We start from the raw sequence: 25,635 nt of genomic DNA, 5'->3' as shown, positions 1-25,635 counted from the left end.
CATCAGTGCACATTTTTATTTCACTGAAGCAATTTACTTTTGGAACCATATTTCCCAAAAGGAACTTTTTCTCACCTTCTCCTTCTGCCTTGTGGAGAAGACTCAGTAATTGCTTTCATTCTGCTCTTATTTATTTATTTGAACAAAATTGAGAACATATACGAAATGAAACTAGCATTTGAAACTCTTAATTTCAATTGTTTCTTCTTTACCTTACAAGATATATATATTTTTCTCTCTTTAGGATATCTCTTGTCAGATTTAAGGCTTATTTAAAATGAAAAGAAAGCTGGAGCAATTTTCTTTATTCCATTTCAGTCTCCTAAGGCCTATTTCCCCCTGGTGAGCTCATAGCAACAGGGGGGTTTAAGGGAATTCAGCTTTCTGCAAATTAATGTCTCACATCATGAAAATTCAGGACTTTTTTTTTTATATCTTGAAAAGTAATACAGTGAGTGCGAGTATTATTTCTTGCCAGCGGGTGGAAGATGAATGATTTTGTCACAGTTTTACTGCTTGATGAGCAGTGTCCTGAGGGTCAGGCTTAAGTCTGTGTCACTATGCTGCTCATTACTCTTGAGCTAAATAAGGGCTGATTGGATCTAAATTGCCTAGCACATGGGCCACAGATGAGCTCAGTGAGCAGGGGCTGACCTGCTATTCAGTCTGGGAGTCACCCCGGTGTGCCAATGCTGCATTAGAACACCGTGGGAGAATGAGAGGCTACCGACGGCTGCCAGCAAAAGAAATCGAAATGTAAAAACTCTTTGATGCTGGGATGTTCGAATTTGAAATGTAGGAAGTGACAGGTTGATGGTACTTATCAGCTTTGGCTGGATTAGAGAACAATGTCATCTTGCTTATATAATGACAGAAGAATGAAGCTAGCTGCTAACTACTGTGCACTGTAGAGATGCTGTTGCTGCTGCTACTCCTACCACTACTGTCGCTGCTGCCTCCTATAGGCAGTTTTTCTTGGAAAATAGCTAAAGGAATTGAAGAAAAAAGTATCCCCTTTACCATGATGGGCCTAGGCAAACAGCTCTTCATTAAAGATCTCTGTAGCTTTTTCAAGCCCTGGCCTTTTGTAACTCTAGATTCATCTAGGTCAGGGGGTCTTCACAGGAAAGTCTGTGAACTTTAATTGGTAGAGGTGATTAAAAATAACCTGTCTTTATTTTCACCAATATTGGTTTCCTTAGTAATTCTATATATTTTATGTATTTAAGAAAACATTTTTCTGAGAAGGGGAATATAGATTTCACCAGATGACTTTAGGAGTCCATGTAAACAGGTTAATGTCCCCTGACCTAGGTGAATTGAGGTTAAATGGTCTTGATGCTTAGATGCTGTTTAACAGGGATATTAATATATTTGAGTTTAGTGAACTTAATAAATATCAGCATCAGCATGGCAAAACCCTCCATTAATCTTGGAAAAGATGTGACTCTAAATATTAGTCCATGTTTCCAGTAAAATTCCATCTTCCCATTGTCTGTTGAGTTGAAATAATAACATGGAGATTGCAGGGCAGGGGAGAGACCACTTGCTTTGGAGTTAAAAAGACCTTGATTTAAGACTCTGATCTTTTTCTTTTCTGGCCTTGGATAAGTTCTTTAACCTTTCTGTGCTGCATTATCCTTATCTATGAAACAAAGTGCTAGCTTAGAAGATTTCCAAAGTTCCTTGATAATAAATAATACTTTAGGATAACAAAATACTCTCATCTGTAATATTTAATTTGTTTCTTATGATAGCCTTGTGAAATATTTAATGCAAGAATCATTATCCAGGGGCGGCTAGGTGGAGTAGTGGATAAAGCACTGGCCTTGGAGTCAGGAGTACCTGGGTTCCAATCTCAGACACTTAATAATTACCTAGCTGTGTGGCCTTGGGCAAGCCACTTAACCCCATTTGCCTTGCAAAAACCTAAAAAAAAAAATCATTATCCTGATTTTACTGTGGAGGATGCTGAGAAGTTACAGTGACCTTTGTAAAGTCATAGAGAAAAGTGTTGGAGCTTGGGATTGAACCTGAATTTTATGATTCCAAGGCCAATGGTTTTTCCATAGTGTACTATGTTGATCTCTTTTTAAAAACGGGCATAGAAAGTAGTTCAGCTTCTATCATTCAGGATTTCTAGCTTAATAATTTTAAGATGTGCATTCTTATTTGAGATATCATGTTTTAATATCTAGAGTACTAGACCTGAAGTCAGAAAGTTCCAGGTTTAAATCTTCTCCCTGGCATTCACTAAGTATGTAGAAATGGACAAATGACTTGATTTTTTTTGAGTCAGAAAATGCTCAAATAATGCTCCTATATATAAATGAATGAAGTTATTTCACAATGGGATATCTTTTATATATGAAAACACTTGTCTTTTCACTTATTGCTCAATTTTAAATTGACTGATACAGTGACCTTCTATGATCTTACCAGCCATCTGTGTTGGACCTCAAGAGGTCCACCTATCTTCCTGGAAAAGAAATAAATGCCTGAATAATGCTACTGTGATACAGTTGGATGGAAAATCCAATAAGCTCATCTGTCAGTACTTTTAAGATTAAGGCTTACAATGCAGATGGGTAGGGAGCTGGACCCAGAATTGAGCAGAAAGAGGAGTAGGGGCTTGATTACCTTTTGGAAATAGCCAGCTTCTTTTGTTGAACCTAACTTCCTTATGAAATAAAGGCTCATATTTAAATAATGTGCTTCAAGTGATGGTATGTGACCACAAATCAATATATGTCCTAGTATCTGAAAAATTGAAGTTGAGGATCAATCAAAGGGGAAAGGTGCAGAGTGGATGTGAAGAGGATGCTTTTTATTATAAGCAGGAATTAGAAAGGAGAGTTGGAATAAAGGATGTCATCAAAGGAAAGGACTCTAATGAGGGAAAAAAAGAGGAGCTACTCTGATAGTGAGAGCAAGGATTATGGATAGACAATACATGTGCTATATCAGTGTGATATATATCAATGACAACAAGAAAAGATACAGAAAGACACAGGAAAGAGTTAAACAGTAAAGACAGGCTTAGATGGGTTGTGATTCATGTAGTTGGAGGGCATACCCGCAATGGTGACATAGAGAAACAAAATGACTGCAACTATGCCCTAGTTGTAAAGTGATACAAGTAGGGATGACTTTTTTTTTTAGTTTTTTTCCAAGGCAAATGGGGTTAAGTGGCTTGCCCAAGGCCACACAGCTAGGTAATTATTAAGTGTCTGAGGCCAGATTTGAACTCAGGTCCTCCTGACTCCAGGGCTGGTGCTCTATCCACTGTGCCAACTAGCTGCCCCTAGGGATAACTTCTTAAGCAGTATTTGGATAATTTGTCCCCCATGGAAGGTCTAGTAACTTTAATGACTGAAGGATATCACAGTAGGATAGTCTTAGGTCTCTTTATTATTTAGCTCGTCATTTACTTAAGTTATTATTTACATAAGTGTAATTTGATGTATCATTAGTTGGCAGAAGAAATTCCATTTCTCAGAATGTTACAAAATTTGCCAATTATCTTCCTGTAGCAGCAATGATTCCTTTGCAGATAGAGGGTGCACTCTGTCCTGGTATATAAAGGTTTGACTGGAATATATTTGAATTTATTTTTTTAGGTAACTAAGAATTTTTTTTTAAATGAAAGATATAAAACTCCTAATCTGAGAATATATAGATCCCACAGAAAGAAGCACATTAGCAGTTTTAGAGAATTCATTCATTCATCAGACATTTATTAAGCTCACATCCTGTGTAAATCCTTGTAAAGAGTTATCTATCTATCTATCTATCTATCTATATATATATATATATATATGTATATATGTATGCATAGTCAGCAAGACGCCCTAAGGGACATATGCCAGGCAAATCAGAACCTCCACTACTCTCTCAACTACCACCTCCTTTTACATACTAATGGAAGTAGCCTAGGAATTTGAACTCAAGAGCATTGTGAATATCAGTGCTTCCCCCACCAACATCCTCTTGCCGGTCTTCTTGCCCAGGCCATGCAGCTGTTATTGAGGGGATCATCCACTTTGGCAAAAAGGACCCACCTTTCTCACCACCACCAACTGCTGACCAACTGCTGCTGCTGGAGAAAATAAGCCTAAGAGCTCTAGGAGTAACATTGACTCTTCATATATCTGCTTCTGTATATCCTAGCACCCATAGTCATTATTCTGGGAAGAAATATTTGTGGAGAACTGCTAAGAAACTGTTTCTGCTACAGCCATAGACACTGAAGACTCAGAAAAGGAAATTCTTTCTCTCCAAGTCCTTGACACTATCAAATAAAATGGTTCAAAAATCAGAGAATGATGTGATTTTTGTCAGTGGAAATAATCTAAAGAAGATACATTAGCCATTGGTTTTGTTGCTCTACCTTAAGGACCATGGGGCATGGTTATCTGACTTGCAACGGAAACCATCTATCTCTTATTTGTTGCCCCTGCCATCACAACATGATCTCCATGAAAACAAGGAATGGCTTTTTAAAATTTGTATCTCCAGCACTTCACACAGCTTTATACATAAAAACTCTAAATAAATGCACCTCCTTCCTTCCTTAATCAAATGATGATAATCCAGTGGGAAAGACTTGTGAGCCATGTCCAGAACCTCAGCTCCTTTCTTTTCCTCACCTCCAGCATGGTTTACCAGCATCTGGCAGTACTGATGTTAGCAGTCTAGCTCCCATATATAACCCCAGTCATTTGTGAATGTCACTAGGCCTCCTCCAGCTGTCTGCAGTTAGGAACTCTTATCTCTGCTCTCTCTGGGTACATCTGTCACATTCAGCTGCCATTCGACCCAGCTGCTCCAGTCTTTTCATCTGTCAGATGTTAGTGAAATTCCAGGGATAATAGCATTATATTCTGGTGATTCAAAATTTTTTTTGGGGGGGGGTGTCATTGCTGATCATTTCCTTCCTATTTTTCTTTTCTCATCCATCCTTTTCTGTTGACCCTGGATTGTTAAAAATGATTGATGTTCATAAGAATACAAGTAATCCTATAAATAGGGTCAAAGGTATGTATGGTCCATTCATACCAAAGTTTCCTTTCAAGGAAGACTCACTAAGGGAGACTTTGTGGTGGTTATCTCATTGATACTGTCCTCACATCCTCCTAGGATTGAATTTTGAACTTCTAAATTTTTGTTGGATAAGTACTTCCATTTTGCCCAATTTAGAATTAATATTTTTTGCTAACAGTTTTAGTATCAATAGTGCATTAATTACAATAATAGTTGGCAACTTTAGAATCTGAAGTTGAAGAAGAATCATGTTCATAATTCTAGTATTAAGAGAACATCAACTCTCATGAAAGAGAAGATGGGGAACTGTTGAAGGATTTTTAGGTTAGTGAAGAGAAGCCTCAGGGGAGAAAGAATTATTTTGTCTTTAAATATTTGAAAGGTTGATTTAGAAGAGAGATTAGATTTATTGGCAGGGCTTAATAGATGGAAGCTACAGAGAAGCAAATTTGCAGTTAACATAAGGAAGAATTTCTTAATAATTAGAACTCACAGAAAATGAAATGAGATGCCTTGGGAGGACTGCAAGCAGAGGATAAATGTTTGTTTTGCAGAGAGGACAGAGCCAGGTGACCTCTAAAGGTGGGGAAATCTTTGAAAAGGGGTCTTAATATTTTGTTCCTCCTATTACCTTCACTTAGTCCCAATTAATTAGTTCTTTTCTTTTGTTGCCACCTTCCATTGATCCTCAAATAGTATTCCAGGGAGTGAAGCCATTCTGTAACTGAACTAAATTCAGAAGTTCAGAATTAGATGTAGAAGATATTGAATATGTTTAATAAAGATGAAAAAGAAATTCCTTGGAATAGACAGAATTTTCTTAGAAAATTCAATATCTTAAGTCATAAGTTTTATCTACTAATTTATCTAATAATTTGTTAAAAGAGAAGATTTCTTACCAAAACTTCAAGTTTTGGAATTAAACTTTCATTCCTGTCTTCCCCTACTTGCCTTCATCTTGTATCTTGAGGGCACATAGATTTTTAGAGTTTTAAATATTATGGTCCAAAATGAAAAAAAAATAAAAACTAGAAAAGAAAACAATTCTGGTTAATACTAACATTCAATTTTTTTTAATCACCTAAGATCTGAGTCTTTAATTATATTTAGATACACACTTGTAGAAAACACATCATGTTAGAAATGAATTAAATTTAGAGGTGAGGGCAAAATAAAATATTATTGTGGAATGAACCTACTGCTGCTAAGTAGAGCTTTACAACCTAGGTCAAATCACTTAACCTTTTAAGGCCTTGATTTCCTCATCTCATAAGAGAGAGGGTTGGATTAGATTAATTCTTATTCCTTTCCACTTAAAAATCCTTTCTTAAATGTTCTACTTTTTCAAACTATTTTCTTTTCATTTTTCAAATTGTAATGTGAAATAGAAAAATGGTTCAGTTAAGAGTCTTTTATACAGTTTTTCCTTTATAACATGTAAATAATGAAATTTGTAGTGTGAATTTTTCTTTTAATAACTTAATTTTGAAATCCTGAATTTGAAATCCTTTCCTTATATATTATTTTATATAAAGAAACAAAGTTTGAATTTAGAGAACTTTTTGTTACTCTATTAAATGGTAGAAGAGTTTTCTAAATGAATGATAGTGAATAGGAGTGTAATTGGTATCTATCACTGATTTATTATGGTAGATAAGTTTGGTTTAATTTTTTAAATATTGAACACAAACTTTCAAGGAACAGTGAGATCCTACTGTGTATATGGCACACAAAAAGTTCTAAGAATTATTAACAAATAATATATTTGCCTTTTTGAAAGGGAGATAACATTTTTTTTCTAATTAAATAGGAGAAATTAGGGACATGATAGGGCTGGATGATTTCATTAAATTTCATTAAAAGTTTTTCACAACTGACATTTGTTTTCACTATCATCACAGTTGTTATCACAACAAAAAGGAAAATTATAAGAAAAAGAAAACATTTGTGAGGGAAAAATTCATGGACAGATAAAAACATGATATTTAGAATAATAAAGAATATTTAAAATTCCCAGAACACAGTGGATAATGAACAAATGTTAATGGACCATTTTAAAAGAATAAACAAATATTGTTACTAACACTTGAATAAAATGTTCAATCTCATTAGTAATCAAAGAGGTATAAATTTAAGGAACTTCAAGGTACTATCTCCCACTCCTCACATTGGCAAAAATTATTAGAAGCAGCAAAACTCAGTACTGGCAACTTCAGAGAAGCTGGTATACTTTTTTTCTTCATGGTGGAATTGTGGCCTTGTAGACTTTTGTTTATTACTGTGGTAACATACAGTGAAAATTACAAAAAATTGATCATACCCTTGGGGATATGCTTTCAAAAGTGCTATCAAAAGGAATAACAAAACAATTTTATTTAGAAGATTTAAGAACTTTGACTTTGGAATCAAGAACCTGTATTTGAATCCAGACTTTTCTACTTAATTATCACTTATAACAAGTCTCAGCCTTTTGGAATCTTCTCTCCTGAAGACTACATAAATGAGGGGGGGAGTTGGATTAGATGATCCGAAAATGACCCTAACCTTTTCCAGCAATATAATTATGTTGTATAATAACATTAATGACCAGCTAAATGCCCCAAAGAAGAAATGTTAAATAAATTATGGTAATAGAATATTGTAAAAAGTTTGGATCCAACAAATTTAAGAAAGATAATGAAACTGTGAAAGAACTTTGTGAAATAATGCAAATTCTTTTTGTTCTTTTTGGGGGAGGTGGGGGAGATCAGAAGAAAAATTATGAAATGATCTTATAAGATGAAAAGTTAATGAGAAAAAAGTTTTGATGAAGACAAGAATAACTTAAAAATTTTGACATTAGTTTGCTTATTTATCTGTAAGTAGATTTTAATATTAAGACTTTAATAATGTTTAAAAAGAATAATAGAGCAGTTTAGTACTCAGCCAATTAAGGAATGTAGATTGGAAGAACCTGCGGTCCTCTCATGGGGAGCTAGGTGGCACAGTGGATAGAGGACCAGGCCTGGAATTAGGAATACCTACCTTCCTGAATTTAAATCTGACCACAGATACTTACTAGGCCTGCTTCCTGGGTCACTTAACCTTACTTGCCCCAATTTACTTATCTGTAAAATGAAGCTGAAGAAGGAAATGGCAAATTGCTCCAGTATCTCTGCCAAGAAAACCCCCAAATGGTGTTAAAATGAGTCAGATACAACTAAAACAACTGAACAACAACATAACCCTCTCAGCATTGTACTTTGTTTTCTAAGGGGTAAGATAAGAGTTAAAAATGACCCTGCGGGGGCAGCTAGTTGGCGCAGTGGATGGAGCACCAGCCCTGGAGTCAGGAGTATCTGAGTTCAAATCCAGCCTCAGACACTTAATAATTACCTAGCTGTGGCCTTGGGCAAGCCACTTAACCCCATTGCCTTGCAAAAAAAAAAAAATGACCCTGCACTCAAGAAACTTATACTCTGTTTGAAACACATAAAACAGTTATTAAACAGTGTCTGACACATCATAAACATTTAAATATTTTGTTGACTGTTTCCAATATAAGTAGCCATGCAATTTATCACCTAGTTATAGACTAACTTGAAAATAAATCAGAGTTCAGAAAAAGGAGTAATAATAAGGGCCATGGAATAAATGTGTGTGTGTGTATATATACACATATAAATTAATTAATAAATGTTTACATATATATAACATATATATATATAATGTATAAATTGATTTTGAAGGGCACCAGCAGGGCATGTAAAGGATTAGAAAATAGATAAAGAAGAAAGAGAAAACATTCCAAGTTAAGGGCTCCAGTGTGAAGAATAGGGGGCATCAATAACACATTGCATTACTGGAACAGTGACAGGCCCACCCAAGATAGCTACAATGGAGGGCTTACTTTGAGAAGTTAACTCTCATGGGAAGTATACATCCAAATTATGAAAGGCCTTGAGAGGTGGGAATAGAACTCAGTACTCAGAAGGGAAATTATGATGGTGCTTGAACCCAGGAGGGACTTGGGGAAACTGGAACTTCAGGGAAGGTTGGTTTGGCAGTGGAATTGGGGGGGAGGGACTAGAGTTAGGAGAGTGTTCTATTAATTTAGGCATGAGATGGTAAGAGCTTATAATAGAAAAGTTACAAAGTAGTAAAGAAGGATGAATTTTTTTTTCTTTTGGATGAAAATTTTCAAAAAGGAGGAATGTTGGTTTTAGATTTAAATGAGAATTTGGGCTTCAGATCTTAGTTCTATTTATCACTTGTGTGATACTGGACAAATCACTTGGCTATCATTTCCTACTCTTTAAAATAAATGGTTAGACCACCCGACAAACATTGCATATGTATGAAATCATGCATACATATGTATTTATGTGTGTGTGTCTATATAGTTGATTTTTTTAGGGTTTTTTTGTTTTTGTTTTTGTTTTGCCAAGCAGTGGGGTTAAGTGCCTTGCCCAAGACCACACAGTTAGGTAATTATTAAGTGTCTGTGGCTGGATTTGAACTCAGGTGCTCCTGACTCCAGGGCCTGTGCTCTATCCGCTGCGCATCTAGCCACCCCATATATAGTTGATTTTTTAAAAACATTGTTGTCACTTGCTGATGACCTCTCTCTCTTCCCTGCTCCCCATTTCCCTTGTGTATCAAAGGTAAGTTAGAAAAAACAATGAAATTAATTACCACTTCTGAAAAATTATGCCTTATTCTATGTCCCTAGTATCTCACTGCAAGTATGAACCTAGATTTTTTCAATTAGAGATTCATGAATTTAACTTGATTTCCAACAAAATTCTAAGCAAGTTCTAAAAAAGAAGTAATAGTAACTTAAAGCCAACATGGATTCGTTAAAAACAAACCATGCCAAATTAACCTTATTTCATTTTTTTGGACAAGATTATTAGACTCGTAGGTGATTAAGAAATGTCTGAATGTCAAATGTTTTATATTTAAATTTCAGCAGTATCTCAAGAAATTGTTATGGACAACATGGAGAGATCTAGTTTTTAAGCTTATTGAATGACCCAATCCAAAAACTGGTATTTAATGGATAAATAGCAACCTTATTCAGGAAGTCTTTACCAATAGAGTACTAGCCCTACAGTCATTGAAAACCTGAGTTTTGGAACCAGCCTCAGGTATTTGTTAGCTATGTGACCCTGGAGAAGTTGTTTAACTTCTACCTGCTAATGTTTCCTTATCTGTAAAATGAGAGGGTAGGAAACAATGGGTTCTAAGGTCTCTTCTAGCTCTAAAGCTATGATTTTGTGATCAATGAAACATCTCTATCTGTTAATAAGCATTAAGCACTTAATACCTGCTAGACACTGTGCTAAGAGTTGGGGGGGGGGTACAAAAAAGGGTAGAAAAATGGTCCCTGCCCTGGAGGGCATGCAAACAAATATAAACAATGTAAACTATGTAAAGGATAAATAGAAAGATGCTAGAATTAAGGGGGGGGGTAGAAGAAGGCTTCCAGTAAAAGATGAGATTTTATTTAGGATTTAAAGGAAACCAAGTTCAGTAGGTACAAAGAACATTCTAGTTTTAGAGAACATCCAGAGAAATTGCCAGATCTTCAAAATGTTCAGAAGCTTTTCTTAAAAGATAGTGAGTTTCCCCTAATATCCTTGAAGGTCTTGGATGAACATTATAGACAGAGGACTTTTGTGGAGTGGCTTTGGGCTCTATCACCTGTGAGTCTAGTGCTGGAATGTTCTTCCTGTGATTGGATAAATAGGATGAAGAGGAGAACAAAACATAATACATGATAATTTTGGTGACCTGGAAAATTGTGATGTCTTTGACTAAGACTGGGAGTTCCCACATAAATGATAATTCAGTACCAGTGATCCAATTTCAATTTGTGCAACTGACAGTGAAAAAATCATGGAAATTGTAAATAGTCTATAGTTTATATATGGTATTATACCTGAATGTATTTTAAAATTTTTCTTCTGTTTTACTAATGGCCATTGAATAGCAGTATGAAATACAACTTTGAGAATTACAGAACTAGGAGTTCACCAGCCTCTGGCTCCTTCCCACTGATTCAGGTTATCAGTAGGTCCTATGGGGGCAAGGTGCATATGAATGTGTGTATGGGAGGGAGAGCAATAGAGTGAGGGAAAAATAGTTCTACCATTGCCACAGAAACACTCAAATTTATATTATTCTGCTAAGTCTCAAAGTGGCAAAAAAGACCCAACAGTGGGAAGGAAGGTCACTCCAGAACCACGTTGACTTTTACTAGCAGAACCATACCCCTGCTCTGCTGTCCAGTTCTCATACCTCCAACTTTGATATATGTATTTTACCTTCTTCCCATCCTTTCCTGAGAACCCGTTCCCAATTTCTTAGCCCTTTCTTCTCCCCCAAACAGGAAGTAGAATCTACTAAATAGTAGCATGAACATAGTAGAGAACATAGAGAAAAACTGACCTTAAAGCCAGAAAAACCCGGGTTCAAGTCCTCTGATAGTGTACCTAGATCACTTAACCTAGGCAGTTCTTTAAAACTGATTTTGGGTTGCAAGAAGGTATAAACTCATTTCCTCACATTTCTCCAAAAGAAGTCCAAAGCCTAATATCTGTCCTATTTACAGAGTATATGAGTTTGTCAAAATTATTTTTTATATCAAAAATCAATATTAGAAAATGTCATTTTGAAGGAGTATTTTCTCTTGCTGATAGTCTGGTGGTTATTTCCACAAAATGTTATTAGAAAGGATGAAATTTTTAGTTTATGATAATATCTGACATTTATATAGACCTATAAGGTTTGCAAAAATGCTTTACATATATTATTTTTTGTTCCTCACAGCAAGTTTCTATATAAGTGCTATTATCACTTCCATTTTACAGATGAAGAAACTGAAGCAATAAACATTTACTAAGTGCCTCCTATAGGCCAGACAGAGTTAAGAGCTTTACAGATATTATTTCATTTGATTCTCATAGCTACCCTAATGTTAATAAGGTAGTGAGAGTCTGAGAATAGATTATAAACTATATTTTCCTTTCTCATTCACGTGAGAAATCCACATTTCAGGTACTGGGTTTAGGATATGTTGACTTTTCTTCTTACTGAAATTCATTCTTAAATTTAAGAACAAGCAAACAACTTAGAGCTTTATCCCATGTGTGCTAGGGTGGCAGATGTCAGTAAAGTAGAGGAAACTTGTATTGTACAAAATTAAAAAAATTATTAAGATTTTTGAGTAGTTTCTTACTGAGCTGCTCTGAATGTCAGTCATCAGCAAATATTCATTTATTGAAGACTTATTATGTATCAAGCACTGAGCAGAGATCTCACGGACATAAAGAGAAAAAGTCCCCATCCTCAAGAAATTCCCATTCTAATGGGAAAGATGACATTTAAATAACCAGAAAATGACTATCTTTGAGCTCAAGGAGGTGAGAGAAAGGTCCAGGATGTGAACATCCTTTAAATGCCAAACAAAAGACTTTCTATTTGAACCTGGAGGTGTTAAGGAACCATTGGAATTTATTGAGTGGAGAGTAGGTTGGAGTGATTGGTCAGAATTTCACTTGAGAAAAAAATTACTTTGATAGTTCAATGGCAGATGGATTTGAATGAGGAGAGGAAAACCAATTAGAAGACCATTGCAGTAGTTCAAACATGTGTAATACTTGAAGAGTATTAGTCTAATCAATGAACATTTATTGAGGACCTACTATATACCAGGTATCTACTTAGCAATATTTTCATTGTAGGGGATGAGATTAATAAATGTTCAAGAGGACCTGAATTTCATTCTTGTCTCTGCCATTTGCTAAAACTTTTTGACCTTTGATAAGTCAAAGGATGTCTTTGGGCCTGTTTTTTTTTTATTTATAAAATAAGGTTAGTTATGCTTCCTTTCCAGCTTAAAAATCTATATTGTTATGAAACTGCATTCTTTTTCTTCTTAACTCTTTGTTCTCAATTTCCTGTACAACATTGTGTAAAGTGAAGAGTTCTTCACATCATTCTCACTTCATGCCCATTGTAATATAGAGTTTTAGAGCTTGGTGGTGTGAAGGACTTGTCTTTTGTGTTGTTCTCTTCCAATATGCTGACTCTGTCAGCTAGTCTCTTTTCCCTGAGAGAAGGTCCTGTTTATCTCTAATCAGGGTTAATTAAGCCTTAGGGCAATATTTAGAAAGGGACAGTGTTGAGATCTTGCCAGTAACTGGAAGATACAGACTTCATCAAACCATTGTTCCTAACCTAGGGAAGCAAATGGATGATGGTCTTCAAGTGAGTTTTGTTTTGATCTGTTTTGTTTTTAAATAGTGTCTGAAAGCACTCCATTTTTAACTAGGACAGATAAAATTTTGATAATTTATGTTTTTTAAGTTTTCTTTCTTTTTGTTTCTTTGTGAAATTATACCATTTCTAATGAAATGAAAGAACTTGCCCTAATTCCTGTGATTCACATTCATAAGCTAAAATTCCCTAGTACTATATTAGATACTGAAATAAATATTATCAACCTATCACTTAATGTGTGTGCTTTAAAGGAAACCTGGGTAGTAGAGGAAGGCTTTATAAACACCTCTCCAGAAAACTATTTTTCAAATTGCATTTAACCAGTTCAGCCAAGCTGACCTAATAATGTTCTCCACAAACAGCATCTTTTCATCTTTCTCCACTGTCTTTTGTTAAGATTGCCCTCATGACCAAAATGCCCTTCCTTCTTGTCTCTGCCTCTTGGCAATCAGTTTTGGGCAGAGCAAGCACAAATATCACCTCCTTCATGAGAGTTTTCTGTATCCCTCTAGCTGCTTATGTCATCCTGCCCCCATAATTTTGTTTGTTTTGACTTACTGTTCCTGTCCTTAATTCTATGTTTTAGCAATTTTTACTTTAACCATGCCTAGTATTATAAACCATAAATTTACCCTGCTTTTACTTGGCCTTTGGTCTCGGGGGCAGCTAGGTGGCACAGTGGTTGGACTGCTGGACCTTACGTCAGGAAGATGATTTCAAATTCAGCCTCAGACTCTTAATAGCTAGGTGGTACTGCAAAGGTTAGCTTCCTCAAATATAAAAGGAGGGCAAATTATAGCAGCTTCCTCTAAGGATTGTTGTGAGAATCAAATGAAATAATAATTGTGAAGTACTTAGCACAGTGCCTGACCAAATAGTGAGTACTATTTAAATGTCAGTTATTATTTTTATTATTAATTTGAGAAGAAACATATGAAAGAAAATGTCCAAGGCAAAAACATTCATACCACTTCAAAATTTTTCTCCAATTTTACTGAATTTAAAAGTCATTTTAACACTATCTTATGTCACCAGTTATTTTCAAGATGTTACCACCTGAAGCCAAAAAAGTGATACTGCTGTGAGCATGTGGACACCTCCTTGTTGCATGTAATCAGTGGATGCTGATGGCTTTAGTAGCTATATAAGTAACTTGCAAAATATGCCATATTTATAATGCCCTGCAAACTGTTCTTTGGATAACTCCCCCCCAAAATAAATCAAATAATTTTTTTTGAGGAAAAATCTAAAATGAGTGCTTTTTGCTATTGGGTATTTTTTTTTCCTTTTCTTAAAAATACCAAAAACCCCAAGCATTTTGACATATGTACATTCTGAATGTTTTGAAAGAAAAAAGTATTTGATGTGGTTCTCTTGAACTTCATTGTCTTCAATAAGATTAGAACATGAGGACACAAAGCAATTCTAATTCATTATAATCATTATAAAAAAGATTCCACTACAGAGCTGATTTTGAACTTCTGGAAAATCTAGCAATCTTTTAACCCACCTTTGGAAGATCTGAAAATTAGAATAGCATTTTTGCTGTATTTTTCTGTGAGTTATTAGAAATAGAGTGTGTGTGTGTGTGTGTGTGTGTGTGTGTGTGTGTGTAAAAACTGTGTAGCACTCATCTTTCTGTTCAAATTAATACTGTAAATTGTGCTAGTGAGGTAGGAGGGAGAATGGTGGGCCAAAAGTAGAGGAATTAAAATCATTCCAATAAAATGGTTTAATTTATGCCTCTGCAGTTAAGCAGTGCTCCTGGTTAACAGAAATACCCTTCAGCTACACAGGATTTTGGAGGGTTGGAGGGCACTCATTTGCACATAAATAGCCATTAACTGATAAATTCCCAGAGGTCTCCTGTTGCATGTTAGTGGTTCTGACCTACTTAGCTAGCTTAAATTTGTTTTACAGAATTATTATAATTCCATCCCTGGTACTTAAACTTTGTGATTAATGCATGCCTCACAATACAATTAAAGTATAATTACACAGTTTTGCAGTTTGCTATCATGGTGTTATTATTATTATTACAAAGAGCTGGGTTTTGCAAATATTAGAAGAATTAGGGTTCTGATACTCATCACTTTTGCTGTTATTATGTGATTATGTTAAATGGGACCCCTTTATGTCTGAAGAATGGATTGGAGAGAGGTGAATCATTAAATAATACGCCAGATAGTCTGAAAAAGATTGAGCCACAGAAATGAGAAATGTGGTTATTTCTGAAAGATGTCTTGGTTGACAGGTGGAAACTCACTTGCTCACTAATCATATGTCCCTGAAATACATTGGAACTTTGTATGATTCATTCCTCAAGTAGTGTTAGACTAAATTTTTGGAGACAGCATATGTAGTACATACTACATATGCTGTACAGTAAACACTGGAATTTGGAGCTAGGAGACCAAAATTTTTAATCTTGCCTTTATTATTAAGAGCTTCCTTTTCTGTAAAACTACAGTGTTGGACTGGATCATCTCTAAGGAAATTTCCAGCTCTAAAATTCGTTGATTATTGATAGTTGATTTGAAATGTATTTTTGTATAGAATTTTATTTCTCATATGTAAGTTTTATATTGGTTAAAAATAAAGATTTGCTATTTTCCACCTTCTTTCCATCTTTTCCCTCCCTGCTTTCCTTCCTTCCTTCCTTCCTTCTTCTTAATGCAAAGACCTTAAAGTTATAACAATCATGGAGGAAATTCTCTGTAGAACACTACTGTTGCGGATAGACTGATTGAAAGTTAGGGAAACAAAATATTTAGCTTGATTTCAGTTTTGACTTGTTTAAAAACAGTAATTTAGGGGGAAATCATTAAAAATATCAATTGCCAAGTTATCTGAACAGAAAGGCTTTTTTAATGATTTTATTAAGTGACTAGTTTTGGTCAATTTATTTCTTTTGTCTGATAGCAATGAAGTTTGAAATAAACTCCCAATCTGTCCCAGTATCCAGCAAACAATAATTATAAATAAGTAGAAGTATATGACTTTATCATCAGCTGTATTGATGGAATTTATCATTCCCAAAGACTTTCCTAGTAAATATATATATATATATTGCAAAAAGTAGTATGCTTAGAAATTTTTATTTTGTTTCCATTCACTGTCACTATAAAAGTATGAGGGTTTTCTAGAAAGGGGAAACTAGGTAGCAGTAGAAGCTGCTTTTGTGAAGTTGGCTTACAACAACCAGCCTTCTATAAAGAGTAAACAGTTTCCATGTAATAATCAAGACTGATGAATTCAGAAATCCATTGATTGTCCTAGCTCTGGGTAGATTAGGTGCAGACTTGCTTCAAGGAGTGGAATTTATGAAATGTTTGCTGCATCCAGCAAGCAGAGCTGCTATAATACAGCTGCCTCCTCAGTGGTTTGCTTTGATCCTGTGGAATGAAAGGACAGGAGGATCAGCTCAGGTCTAAATGAGATTACAGCTGGTTCTGCAGCTTATCTGGTCTATTGCCAACTAGTGTGGCTTTGCACGTCCTAAGGGGTTTACAACAGAAACTGTTTATTGAGTATCATCGGTTTACTCAACACAAGCAGGCTAATCCTTCCCAGCCTCAGCATGTTGTAGAATTGTGCAGGAGCCAAACCAAAAGCTGGTGTAGCCAGGGCCTCGAGAGCCCTTTGTCTCGCTTCATATTGATTTTTACCTGAGTTAAAGACAGTCAAAATAAAACCGATAACCAGCCCTATTGTGAGCAAAAGGTTAATCTGACCTAAAATCTTACAAAAAAGCATCTGTTAACCCTAGAAGGTACATCAGTCTTGCCTTGCATTGCCTTTCCACTCAAGAGGGATTTTCTAGTTTTGAATTTTGAAGAACAAGATAAGAAAAACAGCTTAAAAGATCTTGCCAGGCAACCCAAGTTAAATGCTTAAGTCTTGTTTAGCAGTGCTATAACAAATGGCTTTGTATGTGAAATATGGGATGATTTGTTATTTTTTTTAAAGAGTAGCAGTTTTTGCTTTGTATCCTTTCTGAAAACCCATACAGTTTTACTTTAGCGTGGCAAAGAGAATTCATGAAATCAGAGGAGGCAGATCTGAAGTCATCAGAAGCATCTCTGTTGCTCCTTATTTATTTTCAGCAGTACTGAAGTTTGTTGGCTGATGATTCCTTGATAAGTGACACAATTCTGGAATAGAAGAAGGCAGATGATTAAGACATAAGTATTAGGAATTCAAAGCCTTGGTAAATTCAACTGTGTATATTTAATTATTTTACTTCCTGGAATCCTTTGTTGGACATAATTTTTTCTTCCAGTGTGCAGACTCTTCAATGAAGTTCACAGATGCTTTCTCATCTTTTGTGATTTTTATCCTTGTATCTTTACATAAAACTTGTGTAGAGATCTGTGAACTAAAGGTCTTTTTAAATTTTTAATTGTTATTTATTTGCTCACTTCCTTATTTATTTATTAACAAGTAGTGTTAAACTAGTGTTCCTTCATGACTGTCTTACTTCCATTTAAAGTTGTTTCAAGTACGATGTTTTTTATGCCACTTTTTTCTGTACAGGTCTCATCATTTGTAAGGTCCTTCAGCCTGCTATAAGTAGGTACCATGGCTTTTTAGTTTATGTATTATTTCATTTCTTATAGGACTGTGATGTTATGTGATTATTTTTAGCTTGATAGATAACCTCACTGGAAGAATATTAATTGTTGTTGAAGAGATGTTCTTTTGTGGAAATAAGCAACTGGAGATCATTGGAAATTTTGAACAGCCAAATTAATTATAGTTAGATTTCTTTTGCCTACTCAGTTTCAGATGCAACTCCTTGTCTCTTTGTGGCACATAGTAGGAATATATGAACTGAAAGAGATGTAATTTTAGCAGAATAATGGATTTTCTGTTTTAGTTCTTTAGTTATTCTCAGATTTAGTAACTGATATTTTCTTTCTTCTTTTTAAGTAAATAGCTTTTGACAATTGCAAAGGGTTGAAATTATTGTGACCAACCTGGAAGTATAATTCTCTTAGGTAGTCTGGTCTTTGGAAAGACCAGGTATTCATTCAGTCATAAACTTGTGCTCTGGGTTTCTCCACGTCCATAGGACATGATATTGCTTTAAAGGACTCCCAGTCACTCCATACCACAATGAAGTACTGGTTGTAGGACTTAAACAGAGAAGCTGTTGAATATGTCTTATAATAGGGATCATAGGTCTAGAGTTGGAAGAGATTTGAGAGAACTTCTAGTTCTAACTCATTTTTAAGACAAAGTAGTCTTAGTTGTAGGTACAATAACTTGTCCAAGGTCACATAGGCAATATGTTTCACAGATAGGATTGAATCTAGGATCTCTGATCCATTGGATTTTTTTTTAACTATCTCATACTCTTCAGCAACTATATAGTAGAAAATCTCTGATGAATCCATTATCTGTCTTTCCACACTTAAGTTGGAAGTTGTTGGAAAATAGATGAAAGATATATATTGCCCAGTTGAATTGCAGCTTAATAAGGCTCAAGCTTGTTTAAATTGATAAATTATATTAAAAGATATAAAGGAAAAGACCTTCAGTTTTTCTGTTAAACTCTGGTTGTATGTAAAATGTTTCATCTGAAATCACCTTTTGTTTTTAAAAATAATTATTCCAAAAGTCTTAACTCAGCAGAATCTAAGTTCCTTGAGAGCTGAAACTAATTTTGATTTTGGTTTTGGTTTTCTCAGTGTCTGTAGTAGGACATTGTAGAGTCAATTTGAACCTTCCCTGAACCTGTTGGGAGTACCTGAAAGAACTTTAAAGGTCTTTTCATTTCTATGTTAGTCTCTTTGGATAGAAATTCTTTTTTTTTTTTTGGTTTCTGCAAGGCAAGGGGGTTAAGTGACTTGTCCAAGGTCACACAGCTAGGTAATTATTAAGTGTCTGAGGCCAGACTTGAACTTGGGTTGTCCTGACTCCAGGATAATGCTCTATCCACTGTGTCACCTAGCTGCCCCTTAGATAGGAATTCTTAAATATTTTTTTTGTCATAGATGTCTGGCAACATGGTAAAGCCTATGGATCCCTTTTCACAATAATGGTTTTGAATATATAAAATAAAATACATAAAATTACAAAGGGAATAAATCATATTAAAATAAAGATGGATTTCTCCCCCAATCTGTCACTGTATTCATAAGCTCCAAGTGAAGAATTCCTGCTCTAAAACCATGCCTCATCCAAGAAGTATTCAGCAAGAAAGCTTATTTTATAATACATTGTTTTACATATATCACAGTGTAATAACTCACGGTTTCCTCCTAACCAAATTATAAAATTATATAAGGCTACCCTAGTTAGCTTAGTTTAGTTCAAATACTGATAATGGGTAGAAATCTTTTAATACAAGTAGTAGAAGAAAGTAGTTTTATAGATCATCCCTTTGATTTTGTTTCCTTTATTATTGTTGTTAATATTATTATTATTTTGTTTCTTTTTATAATTATCTTGTGTTTATATTACCTTAATTTTCAATTATACATATATGTACACATATGTATATATGTATAATTTATATATATATAAAAACCTCCCCTGGCCTTCTCAGAGGGCTACACCTTTTTATTTAAAAAAGAGCAAATAATTCATTAGAACCAAATAACACATTAACCAAATAGAACATATAAGCAGTGTTTCACAACCACAATTCTCCACCTTTGCCAAAAAGGAAAAGAAATATATTCTTAATATTTCTTCTTTATGGCTCTGCTTGGCTATTATCATTTCATAGCATTCTGTTTTGATTTTTTTGTTCTTTATGTGTACATTTGATTGTTGTAATCGTGTATATTCTTTTCCTGGTAAAGCTCACTACATTTTATGCTAATTCATGTAAAATTTCTATGCTTTTTCTGTAATCTTTATATTCATCATTTCTTATGGCACCGTAATATTCCATTAAATTCATGTAGCTCATCTTGTTTAGCTGATCCCCAGTCAATGGTCATCTGCCTTTTTTTCCAGTTTACTGCTACATATAGTGTTGCTGTAAATATTTTGATGTTCATAGGGCTTTTCTTTTTTATCATTGACCCCTCCCCCTCTTGGGCTATAGTGCTAGCAGAATGAACTCTGGAGTTAGTATTAACATTTTAGTTCAGTTCTAACCTTAATTCTAAATTGATTTCTAAGATAACACCATCAGCTTGAATAATACTTCTTCTCTATGCTTCAAAAAAGTCCCTTGCTTTTTCATTTTCTGGAATAGGCAAATAGGGAAGGAGACCAATCGTTCCTAAACACCCTCTTGTTGGGAAACTGGTTAAACCTATTATCAAATGGAAAAGATGTGAGAATAGGAAATATTAAGCAAACTTGAGTTTGTAGTTTTGAATAATAAACCCTTATTTTTTCTTTTGTCTTGCATAGTTTAGTAATAACAATAATCATTCTGTAGCACTTTGAAATTTAGAAAGCACATTTAAATTGAAGACAATATTGAATGGTGCTAGGGAGGCAGCTCTACTGTTCACTTGAGTTATTACTTGATTGCCCTCTAAGTAGTTTTAGAGATGGATGGTCCTACCAGTTGCATTAATGCTAAGTAAAAGAAAAGGTGACAGCAACAGAGTTTAAGGAGACATTGGGAGTACCTCCCAGTTCACTTCATCTAATTGGGAATGAACATGTAGTCTCAGCTATAGGTAAACAAAAAAAAATGTTTCTTTGGAAACATTTGGAGGCTTTCTAAATGGACTCTTTGATGGAATCAGTAAAAACTGATGTTTATCTTAAAACATAAAGCTTGTCCAATATTTAAACCTAATGGACAAGATGTGTAAAAGTTGAAAATGTAATATTTATCCAATCATTTCTATTCTTTCAAACCTGGCTCTAAAGCAATAGGTTGTACTCATAGAGTAATAAATTTTTAGTGCATTTGGAGATAAAGGCTATTGGTGGTGATTGCTTAAACTCTTTTTGTTCAATCATCTGAATGGTGCAAATCAAAGCATTTTGTCAGACTGTGAGAAGTTTCACCTAGATATTGCTTCCCACACACGCAGGTCACCATATAAATTACGTTCACGGTTTTACAGCATAGCCGATGCTGGAAGTTAAATTGATGCCCAGTGGTGGAACTCGTAAAACATTTTCCTGTTAACACAACCAGGCAGAGTTGACATTGTTGATGGTGGCTTCGATCTAATAAACCATCGGTTCTAACAGTGATTTTTACTGTGTTTCAGAGGTGATGATGATACAAGTTTAGCAAGCCTATGGTTCTTCCTGAATGACAGAAAATTAGCTCGACTGTCTATATTACCAAATGCTGGGAAGAGTCTGAGTAGGGGGTGATTGGAGCCTAATGTAACCTCGCTTTCTGAAAAGATGATGAATTACATGAACAAAATCCTTTAACTCTAACTCAATAGACACCTTCCTTCTTAAAGAATAACATTGATTTTCTGAAAAGGTTGTACAATATTTCACCTGCTAGAAATTTGGAAACAACTTATTATCTGGTTATCATATATGCACGTTGTCTCCTTTTCACTGTTTCTCATGCAAATAGTATTAAGAGGATCACTACTGAAGAGAGAGACATTTTGTTGCAAAGAGTTGCTAAAAATTGACCATCTCTTTTTTACTTATTTTCTCAGAACATTCTATGTAATTATTTTTTCTGGGGAAACTTCAAGCTTTTGAAAGCTTTTAAATTTTAATCTCTTTGATATTCAACCTTTAAATTTGTGCAGAAGAAAATACACTTCATATGTAGTCACCCATCTGTAGAGTGGTGGTGAACAATGAGATTAGTCTAGTATGTGTTAGATTTCTTTTTGTTTATTAGGCAGATGAAGTTCATCTTTTAATATGCAGAAAGTAAATTAGTTGTAAATAATTTCAAATTAAAATATGCTAGGTGTAAAAGAAAAAGGCCTTTGCCTTTATATAATATATATGTGTGTGTGTGTGTGTGTGTGTGTGTGTATATATATATATATATATATATATATATATATATATATATATACATATAATCTTTCCAATACTATTATCTGGATTTCTTACAAAACAATTTATCTGCTCTTTTTGGCACCTTTGCCCATGACTATTGGTGATCTTTCCATAATTTAGCTCCCTTTTGTGGGAAATGGCATATCCTTTATTCACTGCTTTAACACTTCTCATCTCAGCATATGGGTGAATTTTTTTATATCAGGAGATGGGCCTTTTTGATGTGCAGATAAATGTTATCAATGGTGCCATGCAGATGAGACTAGTCATGTACAAATAGCATGTATCAAGCCCCAAGCATGCAGAACCAGATAAATCGGCTCATTTGCTGAAGCCTTGCAGAAAGAAATTAGTGATATAACAAAAGCCTTTGAGGCTTTCGGCCCTAATAACAAAGCTGTATAATAATGCCTACAGCTCATTGACTCAGCGGATAATCTTTTAGGAAAACACTTTTCCTTTTTCTTTCTTTTTTCTCATTCTTTCTTTTAACTTGCTGCAGTGGTAGGTAGGGCCTCTAGAAAGGAATGTTTATAACCAAATAACTTGAAATAACTGGAATTTAAATTTAAGAAACATTTTGCATATTAAATACTGATTTGTCTAAGAAAGTTTAATTTTACTTTACCCCATTTTATATGTATACATACATATATATATATATATATGCATGCATGCATGTACACATGGCAACTTAAAAAAAATTAGTGTAGGTTGTTCCCAATGTTGAACATTTTACTAATACAATTCTGTTTATGTCACTGAGTCTAACTGATTTCCTAGGGTCAGACAAACAATATCTCAGAGGGGGACTTAAACTCTTTCCAATTCCCAATTCAGCTTCATAAATATCATTCCATGCTGCTGCTGCTGCTGTGTGTGTGCGTGTGCGTGCGTATAGCCCCATATCTATTTCTGTTGTATAGATCTTTCTATGTAGTTTCACTTGTCTCCTGCATATTCTTCAACTTCCTCTAGAAGTACTAGTGTCTTTCATTCAGTGAAGAACATACTCACACCTGCTTCTACATTGCACATCCCAGTGATTTTAAACCTCAAAAAAATCATCATCCAAACCCCACTGCCCATCCCCACCCACAGTTTTTTTGTTCTTTACCTCCTCAACTCTCCAAACCTGAAAGTCTTATCCAAATACTGCTCATTCTTTCTACTGTGTCTTCTAGAATTTTGTTCCATAGGCAACAAATTAGGGCTTCCTTTTATCTCTCATTGTACCCTGCCAAGCCTCTGCTTTGGATCATTCACACCTTCTACTCCCTTCAGTCCTATATATTTGCTGCTGAAGAAAAGTAGAGAAAAATCAACTGAGTCTGCTACAAGTTTTTGTTACACAGTCTCAATCGGGTTCTTACTGCTGCTTAACAATACTTTGATACACATCAACTCATTATCCTACTCTCCATAAAGACTCTTCCAAAGCTTTTCATCCCTCTTCAAACCTCTCATGATTTTCTCCCCACCCTCTGTGCTGATAATCTTGTTTCATATTTTACAGAAAAAATTGAGGCCACTTGCCACGAGCTCTCTCTCTTTCTCTCTTTTCCTCATTTCCTTTCATTCAAATGCCTTCTGCCACTATCTCCTCCTTTATTTGTTGTTTAGTCATGTCAGTCATGTCTGACTTAGTGACCCTATTTGGGGGTTTCTTGGCAAAGACACTGGAGTGATTTGCTATTTTCCTCTCTGGCTCATTTTTACAGATGAGGAACTGGGGCAAATAGGCTTAAGTGGCTTGCCCAGGGCCTTATCTGAGGCTGGATTTGAACACAGGAGGATCACTCTTCCTGACTTGAGGCCTGGCACTCCACCTGCTATGTCACCTAACCCACTTGAGCAAGTAAAGCGGTTTATTCTGCAAGATATAAGGCCACCTCATCATATGAGGCAAAAGTCAAAAGGAGGAAAAGTAGATGGCATATCTTCCAGTGTTTTTGTCAAGAAAAACTCAAAAGGGATCTTGAAGTAGGACATGACTGAACTGACATAACAGAATAAACCTTCTCAGATAGTCCCATTCCATCACATCTCCTCCTAACAGATTGCCACTTTTGACGTCCTCATTCACTTATCTTCAGTCTCTCCCTGTCTACTGGCTCCTTCCCTTCTGCCTTCAACTATATCCAATGTCTCCTCCATCATAAAAAAAAAAGCAAAACCTCAGTCAGTCCTTCTCACTGCCAACTAACTGAAGTATCTCTTCATTCCAGAGAAATTCCTCTCTCTAAAGTTATCAGTGATTTTCTTTTAATGTCTCCCAAAATGCTCCCCCTCCTTATCTTTTCCTACCCTCTTACTTAGCTTTCTTTAAGCCCCAACTAAATCTCATCTTCTACAGAAGCCTTTTGAAACCCTTCTTAATTCTAGTGCCTTCCCTGTTCATTTTTCTCCCCTATTTATGCTTTATATAGTTTATTTGTATTTGGTTGTTTGCTCACTAGATTGAAAACTGGGAATATGGAGTTTACTATTATATAGCACTTACTAATTGCATCTTTTTCTATTCTCAGCATTTATTTAGCCCATTGTAGGCTCTTAAATATGATTATTGATATGATTGACTAGGTAGATATAGTTTATTTACATACTAACTTTTTTCACTAGATCTGTGGTTTCAGTGATACAGGGTACTTTTTTTGAGAATACTAATCTTGCTGAGATAACTTTATTGCCTAGGGGCAATGAGAGGCTCACTCTCCTGTGGATCAGATGATATATATTAACCAGCTCTTAACCTGAAGTCTCACACTTTGTATTGTGCTGTCCACCTGTGCCTTTATCTGTGTCTTTGTCTGTGTCAGCTTTCTTTCCAAGAAAGGCTATGACCATCCTATGATATCCCTGTCGAATCACTCAACAATTAGGGAGAAATAATAGCTTCTCCTGATTTGGTATACACTGAATTTTAAAAGCAGGAACTTGTCCCTGCTAGGCTGATAGGAATTTTCTTTTAATCCATTTTCATAGGTGGCAAGTATCAGTTGTATCTAGCTATATAATTTGCTGGATTTCCTGTGGGGAAAACACTATGGATCAGAACACTTAAGAGGTTTGGTAAACACATTGATATAAGAAGATCACTTTTCCTAGTGCATTAGATATTATAATTATGTATTGGTTACAAGCTGTTGACATAGAGTTAGGTTTGATTTAAAGGAGGGAAAAAAAAGAACTCTTATTGATACATTGAGTCCATTAAGCTAAATTATAGAGCGAATTTCACCATGACAGCAACATTTGGGTTGCTCTAGTTAAGAATCTGTCAACATTATCATAAGACCTTTTTCATTTTAAGAATTTATTACTGGCAATTTAAAAAAATATGCTTTCATATGGATTTTA

At 35.0% G+C, this 25,635-nt stretch overlaps 1 protein-coding gene across 4 annotated transcripts in view; it reads left to right on the top strand.

The window, feature by feature from the left end:
* MMS22L (MMS22 like, DNA repair protein) overlaps nt 1–25,635 on the top strand; it is a 140,480-nt gene that overhangs the window by 64,804 nt on the left and 50,041 nt on the right. The window lies entirely within an intron of this gene.

The sequence above is a fragment of the Macrotis lagotis genome, chromosome 5 (genome assembly GCF_037893015.1).
Source record: "Macrotis lagotis isolate mMagLag1 chromosome 5, bilby.v1.9.chrom.fasta, whole genome shotgun sequence".
NCBI classification, from domain to species: domain Eukaryota; kingdom Metazoa; phylum Chordata; class Mammalia; order Peramelemorphia; family Peramelidae; genus Macrotis; species Macrotis lagotis.
This window is presented reverse-complemented; position numbering and strand designations above follow the sequence as displayed.